A 9,142-nucleotide genomic window follows, 5' to 3' on the forward strand; every position below is an offset into this window, starting at 1 on the left:
ATACTACAAATAAAAGAACAAAAATACATGAATACTAAAGGAGACAAGAAACTTGTGGAGCAGAAACATCACAACAACAACAACAACGGCCCAGTATAATCTCACAAGTGGGGTCTGGGGAGGGTAATATATACGCAGACCTTACCCCTACCCCGAGAGGCAGAGAGGTTGTTTCCAGAAGACCCTCGGCTCAAAAAAGTAACAAGAGACGTATAAACATTACGTATAATATAATTAAGCATATCGAAACAATTCAAAAGAAATAATATAATATTACAGAATCTCATTAGTCCTCATGTTTCATATATGATATACAAAACATTAGGAGATACCCTTGAGCAATAAATATAAAGTTAAAGGGAAGGAGCTCGTACCAAATAGAGTCCTATAGACCTCTCCCATTTCCTTGACTTCATGTTAATTTCTCCTACTTTTCAAAACTTTTTCTAGCATCAATATATTCAGTTATTTCTATTTGTTTGCTAGTTTTTTATTTTTATCATATGGAAAGTATCTCTACACTATCAAGTGTATTTAGTTCAACCAATATGAGCGAGCACATGAAACAGAAGTTTTAGGAAAGTAAGATCAAATGCATAGCTCCCTGTTACGATCCGAAATTTTCACCTTCGGGAGTCGTGATGGTACCTACTCGTGGAAGCTAGACAAGCCACGAACTTAGAAATCTTTAACTCTTCTGTGTTAATTTTTTTTTACAACTCATTTTAACAAGTGATAAACACCTACATGACAGGGGAATATGAGATTTAAACGGAAGTCTTAAATAAAAAATAAAACCAAAATGTTTCGAAAGTCAACACATGCCTCTACCCAGAAACTGGTGTCACAATATCCACGGACTACTAGGAGTACTACATACAACAATTGGAAGGAAAAATAACACTGTTTGTCTTGGATACATGAGATAACAGAACATAATAAAAGATAGAGGAGACGCCGGGCCTGCGGACGCTTGCAAGGCTACCTCGATGTCTCGGTGGACTGAAGGTTGGCTTCCCTACTGCTACTGATCAAGTGCCACTCCGGTAGCTGCACAGAGTGCAGAGTGTAGTATCAGCACAACCGACCTCATGTGTTAGTAAGTGTCTGGCCTAACCCCGACGAGGTAGTGACGAGGCTAGGACCAGACTTCAGATAAACCTGTGCAGTTATATAATATACATCAGAAATATAAACAGGTAACAACAGTTTTAAAGGGAGGGGGGAAACATGACATGCTTCGGTGAAACATATCAATTCTATCAGAAACTTAATAAAGTACGAAAGAACACTCGATGTCTACAATCAATACAATAACAATACTGTTGCTGCGCGCAACCCGATCCCTTATCATTTAACATTGTTGCGGCGTGAAACCCGATCCACATATATAACTGTTGCGGCGTGTAACCCGATCCAATATAATATCTATTACGGCGTGCAACCCGCTCCAATATAATATCTATTGCGGCGAGCAACCCGATCCACATATATAACTGTTGCGGCGTGCAACCCGATCCAATATAATATCTGTTGAGGCGTGCAACCCGTTCTAAATATACAGTCAACAATAATCATAATTAACCGTCCCAGCAATGGATCAACAATAGACTACATTATCCCGGCAAGGGAACTCCACAATACATACAAGTATATACGTCCCGACAAGGGAGAAACAGCCATAACCAAACTTGTTCCAACGCCTAATTATCTAAACTATAACTCAACTAGTTTCAACATCTATCTACCTCAGCTATAACTACAATTGTTACAACACCTAACTACCCAGCTATAATCAAACTTGTTACAACACCTAACACGAAGAATCATCAACCTGAGCGTCCGTAATATCAATTAAGAACACAATGTAAGGGAACCTCAACTCAACAATAGCCCGGCAATGGGCAACATAATGATTTCTTCTCTTTCTCACTTTTACTTCACAATTCACTTCACAACTCGAGTCAATGCCCTAAAATTTCGATTATCACTTATACTTTCACAATTTGTTATACAACTGGAGCCAACGCTCCTCAATGTTCATAGGTTACAATTCTTTCCACAACTCTACACTACAAATAGAAATCTTTACCAAAGCATAAATAATACAACGAGATCATGAAAATCACAATATAAGACTCACGGTCATGCTTGACACCGACACATAGATACTCGTCACCATGCCTATACGCCGTACTCAACAAGGAACAAATAGCAAATAGGACACAACTCCTAATCCCTCAAGCTAAAGTTAGACCAAACACTTACCTCAATTCCTCGAACACAACTCAAGCTTCAATTATAGCTTTACCCCTTGATTCCTCCGCCAATTCGCTCGTATCTAGCCATAAGTTATTTAATTACATCAATAAATGCTAAATGAATAAATTTGAATGCATGAAAAATGAGTTCTCCAAAATTTTACTCAAAAAGTCAAAATAACCCCCGGGCCCACGTGGTCAAAACCCGAGGTTTGAACCTAAACCCGATTACTCATTCCCCCACAAACTCAAATATATAATTTGTTTTGAAATCGGACCTCAAATCGAGGTCCAAATCCCCAATTTTTTGAAAAACCTAGGTTCTATCCAAAACACCCAATTTTCCCCCTGAAAATCATTGATTTGAAGTTGAAATCATGTTAAAAGATGTTAATGATTGAAGAAAACTAGTTAAAAATGACTTACAATTAATTTGGAGAAGAAAAGTTGTTTGAAAAATCGCCTCTTATGTTTTTGGGGTTTTGCAAAATGAAAAATGACTGAAAATCCCGTCTATTTATACCCCCCCCCCCTCAGACCCCCTGTACGGACCAAACAAAGTCGAGTGCGGCCGCACAACAGCGCCCTGTGCGGACCGCACAGCCTTCACCGCGCTCCGCACAGCCATCACCGCGCTCCGCACAAGGTCGACCGAGCACCGCACTAGTGGGTTCAGAGACCTACAATTCTAGTTTTAAGCCTAAAACATCCCGAAACCTACCCGAAACCCACCCGAGCCATCGGAACTCCAAACCAAATGCACACAAAACCTCAAGAACATCCTACGGACTTATTCGTGTAATCAGATCATCAAAATAACATCATGAACATTAAATTAAATCTCAAGATCAATGAAATCTTCTCAAAACTTCTTTAAACATCAACTTTGCAATTTAAGTCCAAATCACGTCATATGACATCCGTTTTTCACCAAATTCCACAAAAATGTCTTAAATCATATAAGACCTGTACCGGACGCCGGAACCAAAATACGGGCCCGAAACCATCATGACTTTAAACAATTTCAAAAAATAATTTTCTTTAAAAATTCATTTCTCGGGCTCGGGACCTCGAAATTCGATTCCGGGCATACGCCCAAGTCCCATATTTTCCTACGGACCCTCCGGGACCGTCAAATCACGGGTCCGAATCCGTTTACCCAAACATTAACCGAAGTCAAATTAGCTCATTCTATAATCAAAACTTATCTTTTTCACAGATTATCATATTTAAGCTTTCCGGCTACGCGCCCTAACTGCGCACGCAAATCGAGGTGACTCTAAATGAGATTTTCAAGACCTCCGAACACGGAGTTTCATTTTAAAACAAGTGATAACCTTTTCGGTCATCACACTTCCAAAGCTCAAACCTAAGATCAAATGCCAAGCTTCCAAAGCTCAAACCAACAAGAAACCATCGATACCAGAATTAATAGAGTTTTTCGAAAAAACGCGCTAGCGGACGAAGGCCTCCTAGGGATAAGAAACATACATAAAAGTTACATATACCTTACCTCCCGCGATGCAACTTGGGAATAACGCAACTGACATAATGCATATGTCACCTACATACTTATAGTCCATAGTCCTGAATTTACCTCAGTGGCCCTACAAGAATAATGCATGACATGTTGGGTTCGCCAGACAGGTAGAGAAAGAAGCATCAACCTCAATAATTTGCTAATTGAGGAGGAACAAAAATACTTAATACCACATACTAATATCTTTGCACGCCCAAAATCACAAAGTGCTATCTCATGTGTGTGAAAAATTTACCAACAAAAACAATATAAGCCACAAACAATCAGAACCGAAAGGCAAGAAGAAAAGTGATAAGAAAAATATATTATCAGACAATCAATCATGCAAGTCTATTTAATCAATCACGGTTAACTATACCTTACAGCTCAATATGATCTTCAAAATGCACTTATGAGACTAAAATTTCACAATACTCTAACCAATATTCTTAAAGCATGATACTTCTGATATACACATGAACAAAGGAATAGGAAAAACAGCTTAATGGACAAAAATATTCAATAGCACGAACACTCCTAAGAAACAAGAAATGATTGACTCAAAAATCAGATTTCACCTCCAAGTGCAAACAAAAATAATTTTAAGGAAAAAATTGAACTCAAGCAACAGTTTGTCCATATAATCAAGATTTCTTCGAAATAGTTCAACTCCAATAAACTAATTACTTTCGAGAAATTAACTTATATTGCTCTTTTAAAAGAAAATATCAGATTTACTGATAAAACTCTTGAGCGAAACTGAGAATTCATTTAAGAAGCTATTAATTTCAAGCAAATCTATTCATTAGAATCAAAATTTGTGCGAAAACATAAAGTTCATTAACAAAGTATTCAAATTAATCAAAATCTCAAAAAAAAAATAACAAAGAAAAAATAATAACTTTGAAGAAGAGCAAAACCCAGTTCAAGAATACTGGGGGGGGGGGGGGGGATGTAAGTAAAATTGCTCAATTGTGAGGGATAAAAAAACACAAGAGTAAATTCGTCAAAATTACCAACATGCACGAAGAAATTAAAATAAAAATTACCCAAAAAACAGCAGAAAAGCTAACATATACCCATTAAAGTCCAATTAGGAACAATACAGATGCATTTGACAAAGTAAGAATAGAGGAATACTCCCAAGAATGAAAAAGCACAACTCAAAGACAACTCGAAAACAAAACGAAATAAAAAAAAAACACTTTAAGTCGCAAAGAGGAGCAAAAGAAATGAATCGGATGTCAGCTATGATGAGTGAAGGAGTGTTGATTTTGGATTTTACTATCTGGGTACATGAATTAAGAGAGTGTGTGGGAAATAGATTGAAATGAAACTGGAGAGGAAGTGAAAGAAACTGAAGTAGGTGAGAGTACACGTGGTATGATGGAAAAAGTACTATAAGACACGTGTAAATTGGAAAAGGATTACCAATGAAATTAGGCCAACTTCACCGTACAATTCATATATCCTTTTGTACAATAGTGGGATGCTGTGTTCTACACCCTTAAGACATTTATATAGAATAAACAATATAAATAAAATACAATATAATAAAATAATAAATACAACCACACATATGCTGCTCAAATTTCCAACATCTCAAGCAACTGTATTATCGTCGTAAAATGGTTTGACTCATTAGCTTGTCTCAAAATCAAATACTAAAATTTCTTGGGCTTTACATTGTACACCTTCACAATTCTCCAAAAAAACTCGTGTGCCTAGCTCAGAACCTAAATGGGGACGTAATACTTCAAAATATTACTAGGGCGTTACACTTTAGCGCACCTTATGACGTCACGTGGCTTCACGTAGTTCCCCTACAAGCAACACGCACATAAGTCCTACCTTATATCGTCGCATGTGCATCAATATCACATTACAATAACAACTTGCACAACAAGTGTCAATATCACAATCTGGCAACAATCAACAATATTAACGTTTCCACAACAATAGCCCACGGCCCCACCAGAACGGGTACTAGAATATCAATAATAACAATGAATGTAAAATACTCAACAAGGAAGATGCTTCAACAATAACAATTTCGCATCAACGTGATAATGACTTTCTCAACTTTAACACCAATAACTCAACAATGAGAGACAATGTATAATCACGATGTTCAATAAGAATAACTCACAATGGAAGAGAAAACGTGTAGCAATGACTTCAAATAATGGAGTTGGAGCCCTCCCCCGGCCTCTAACTCGACCTCTAGGAAGGGGGGGGGGCAGCTCATCTACCGCCTGATACATCTGTCGCACGCGTTCTCACCATCTATGAGAGATCAATAAAAAGATACTTGGCATAATATCAATTGCACGATAGGAGATGAAGAAAGAGAAGTTTCCTAATACCCTATAGCCTCTCGAAGATAAGTACGGAAGTCTCCGCACCGATACACAAGACTCTATTAGGACTGCTCATAACTTATGAAACATATGTTAACCTATGGCTCTAATACCAAGCTGTCATGACCCAAAATCCATAATAGTTCACGATGGTACCTAATGTTGTTGTTAAGCAAGCCCACAAGTGAACCTATAATTTAATTACCCCGTTTTAACATTTAAAACAAAAATTCCCTTTTTAAAAGAATAAAATAAGTAAGATCTCATGCAACCGTACATACTCTCTCAACAAAATACAAGCGTGATAAATACATCCACTGTAGTGACAGTAATGATAAGTACAATAGTATATAAATACTAAAAGCCTCCAAAACTTGGTGCCATAAGTGCATGAGCAATCTAGAGAATATACAAAACTAATACAACTACTATCTGAAAGGTAATAGACAGAAATAATAAACAAGGTAGAGGGAGACTCCGGTGCTGCAGGTCATACCAAGGCAAGCAACTCACCACTAAGTCTTTGTAGGAGTACAACTACGCGCCTATGTGACCACCGGTTACCTGTCTTAGTACCTCCACATTTAGTTCAGAAGTGTAGTGTGAGTACGAAACACAACGCGTACCTAGTAAGTATCTAGTCTAACCTCGAAAAAGTAGTGACGAGGGGTCGACTTAACACTTACTAGAGATAAAATAGGAATAGAAATTCATAAAATAGACATGGTGAGTGTACAAAAGCTAGCATCGAAGAAAGTAAAAGTAATTACAATAATTCCACACACGAGTCTATATCAAATCGCTAAACATGTCATAACCGGCCTTGAAGGCGCTAACTCAACTATTACCAAATCAAATCCAGTCTCAAATATTAAGCACGAAATTGCCGAGGCGAACGACGCTATCCCATAAGAATAGTGTAATCATATTGTCGAGGCGAACAACCCGATCCTATAGAGTATCGTTACCATACTACCGAGGCGAACGGCCCGATCCCATAAGAGTAATTTATTTCACTATCGAGGTGAACGACCCGATCCCATAAGAGTAGAGAAATTTACTTCACTCGCGAAAGTACATGCAGGACGAGAAGACACGGATCTATAGTTTATCAAATATTTTCCAACTTGTCCAAAGTAAGAGGCTAAGTCGGTATCTTTATTAAAATCCTCAATCTCAATCAAACTTAAGAAAATTAATACACATGATACGTTTAAATAGCAAAATTAAAGGCATATTGTGAATATAACTCTACCCGGACATATCATGAATATAGCTGCGTACGGACTCTCGTCACCTTGTGTGTACGTAGCTCCTCACAACAAGTAGCACACAACAATTAATATACCTAAGGGGATAAGTTCCCTCTTAAAAGGTTAGGTAAGAAACTTACCGCGCTTTCAAGTCCACTTACCGGCTCTTTAACCTCACTAGAATTCCCCAAACGAAGCCGAGCAATCCAAAGCTAATCAAAAATCGTATATACTAATCAATAAGTGCTCAAAAGTTCCAATTTTAGCTATTAAACTAATTTCCCAACCAAATCCAGGAAGTCCATAAAATCACCCTCGGGCCCACGTGCCCGAATTCTGAAAATTTTGAAGATAAATGTTATCCATGACTTCACGAAATCAAATATATAATTCCATAATCAATTTCGTGGTCAAATCTCAGTCTTATCAAAACCTAGGTTTTTCAACAAACTCCTAAAATTTCAATATTTTACCCACTAAAATCTACCCATAATATATGTATTTAACTTACATTACTTAGAAATTACTCACCTTACAATTCTTGATGAAAACCCCCCTCCAAGAAGCTCCAAATTCGGATGACACAAAAGAGAAAAGGGAAAAATAAGCCTAAGTCTGGTCTTTAAATCAAAACACTGCCTAGTTGACCCTTATTCGTGATTGAGGAAGAAGCCTCGCGATCGCGAAGTCATAGCTGGCTTAGGCCCTGAAGACCTTCTTCGCAAATGTGAGGGAAGTCTCGCAATCGTGAAGGCTTGCCAGCCTAAGCTTCGTGAACACGGTCAGCCCTTCATGAATGCGAAGAACAAAGGAGGCTGACCCACCCCACGCCCTTTATTGTACGCAAACGCGGGCTTGTATACGCGAACATGAAGGTTATTGGTCCTAGACCTTCGCAAATGCGACCCCTTAAACGTGAACACGAAGAGAAAAATGCTGAATCCCCCAATTCCTTCTTCGCGAACGCGACCCAACCTCTGTGTTCGCGAAGACGAAAACCAGAACCAGCAAAATCATATTTTCAGACATAGCTGCGTCTAGTCCGAAAGTCACTCGAGCCACTCGGGACCCCAACCAATCTCACCAACAAGTCCATAAATGTAATACGGACCTGCTCGAACCCTCGAAACATGTAAAACAATATTGAAACCAAGAATCGTACTCCTAAACCAACTTGAATCAGCTTATGAACTTTAAACTTTTTAATTAGCTTTGAATGTGTCGAATCATACTTAATCTACTCGGAATAATAGCAAATTTTGCGTACAAGACATAAATCACCATAGTAACTATTCCTAGGCTCGGAATACCAAACGGACCTTGATAATACCAAAGTTTACTCTAAACCAAATTTAAAGAACTAGAAAATCTTCAATGAACCAACTTTCAACATTAAACACCGAAATGCTCCCGGATCATCCGAAACCCGATACAAACACACGCCCAAGTATACAATGATCATACAAGCCTATTGGAATCATCAAATCCTGGTTCTGAAGTTATTTACTCAAAATGTTGACTCAAGTCAAACTTGGTCATCTAAGGCCACTATTAGGGAACTAAGTGTTCTAATTTCATCCTGAACCCTTCCAAACCCAAACCAACCATCTCCAAAAGTTATAAAATAGTAAGATTACATACAAGAAGTCTTAATTAGTGGAACGAGGATCTAGAAAGAAAAATAATAGGTCAGGTCATTACAGCGAAGCTACTCTCGCTATCGTGAAGGGTAACCTGGGCTGGCAGCGG

General features: G+C 38.1%; 1 long non-coding RNA gene across 1 annotated transcript; it reads right to left on the minus strand.

The window, feature by feature from the left end:
- Positions 1-761: 761 nt before the first annotated feature.
- On the minus strand, positions 762-5,105 carry LOC142162824 (uncharacterized). The gene is made up of 2 exons (XR_012694267.1): positions 2,269-5,105; positions 762-1,161 (listed from the first exon to the last, which is right to left on the minus strand). It is a non-coding gene; the product is annotated as an uncharacterized LOC142162824 (long non-coding RNA).
- Positions 5,106-9,142: the final 4,037 nt, after the last annotated feature.

The sequence above is a fragment of the Nicotiana tabacum genome, chromosome 8 (assembly GCF_000715075.1).
Source record: "Nicotiana tabacum cultivar K326 chromosome 8, ASM71507v2, whole genome shotgun sequence".
In the NCBI taxonomy this organism is placed as follows: Eukaryota; Viridiplantae; Streptophyta; class Magnoliopsida; order Solanales; family Solanaceae; genus Nicotiana; species Nicotiana tabacum.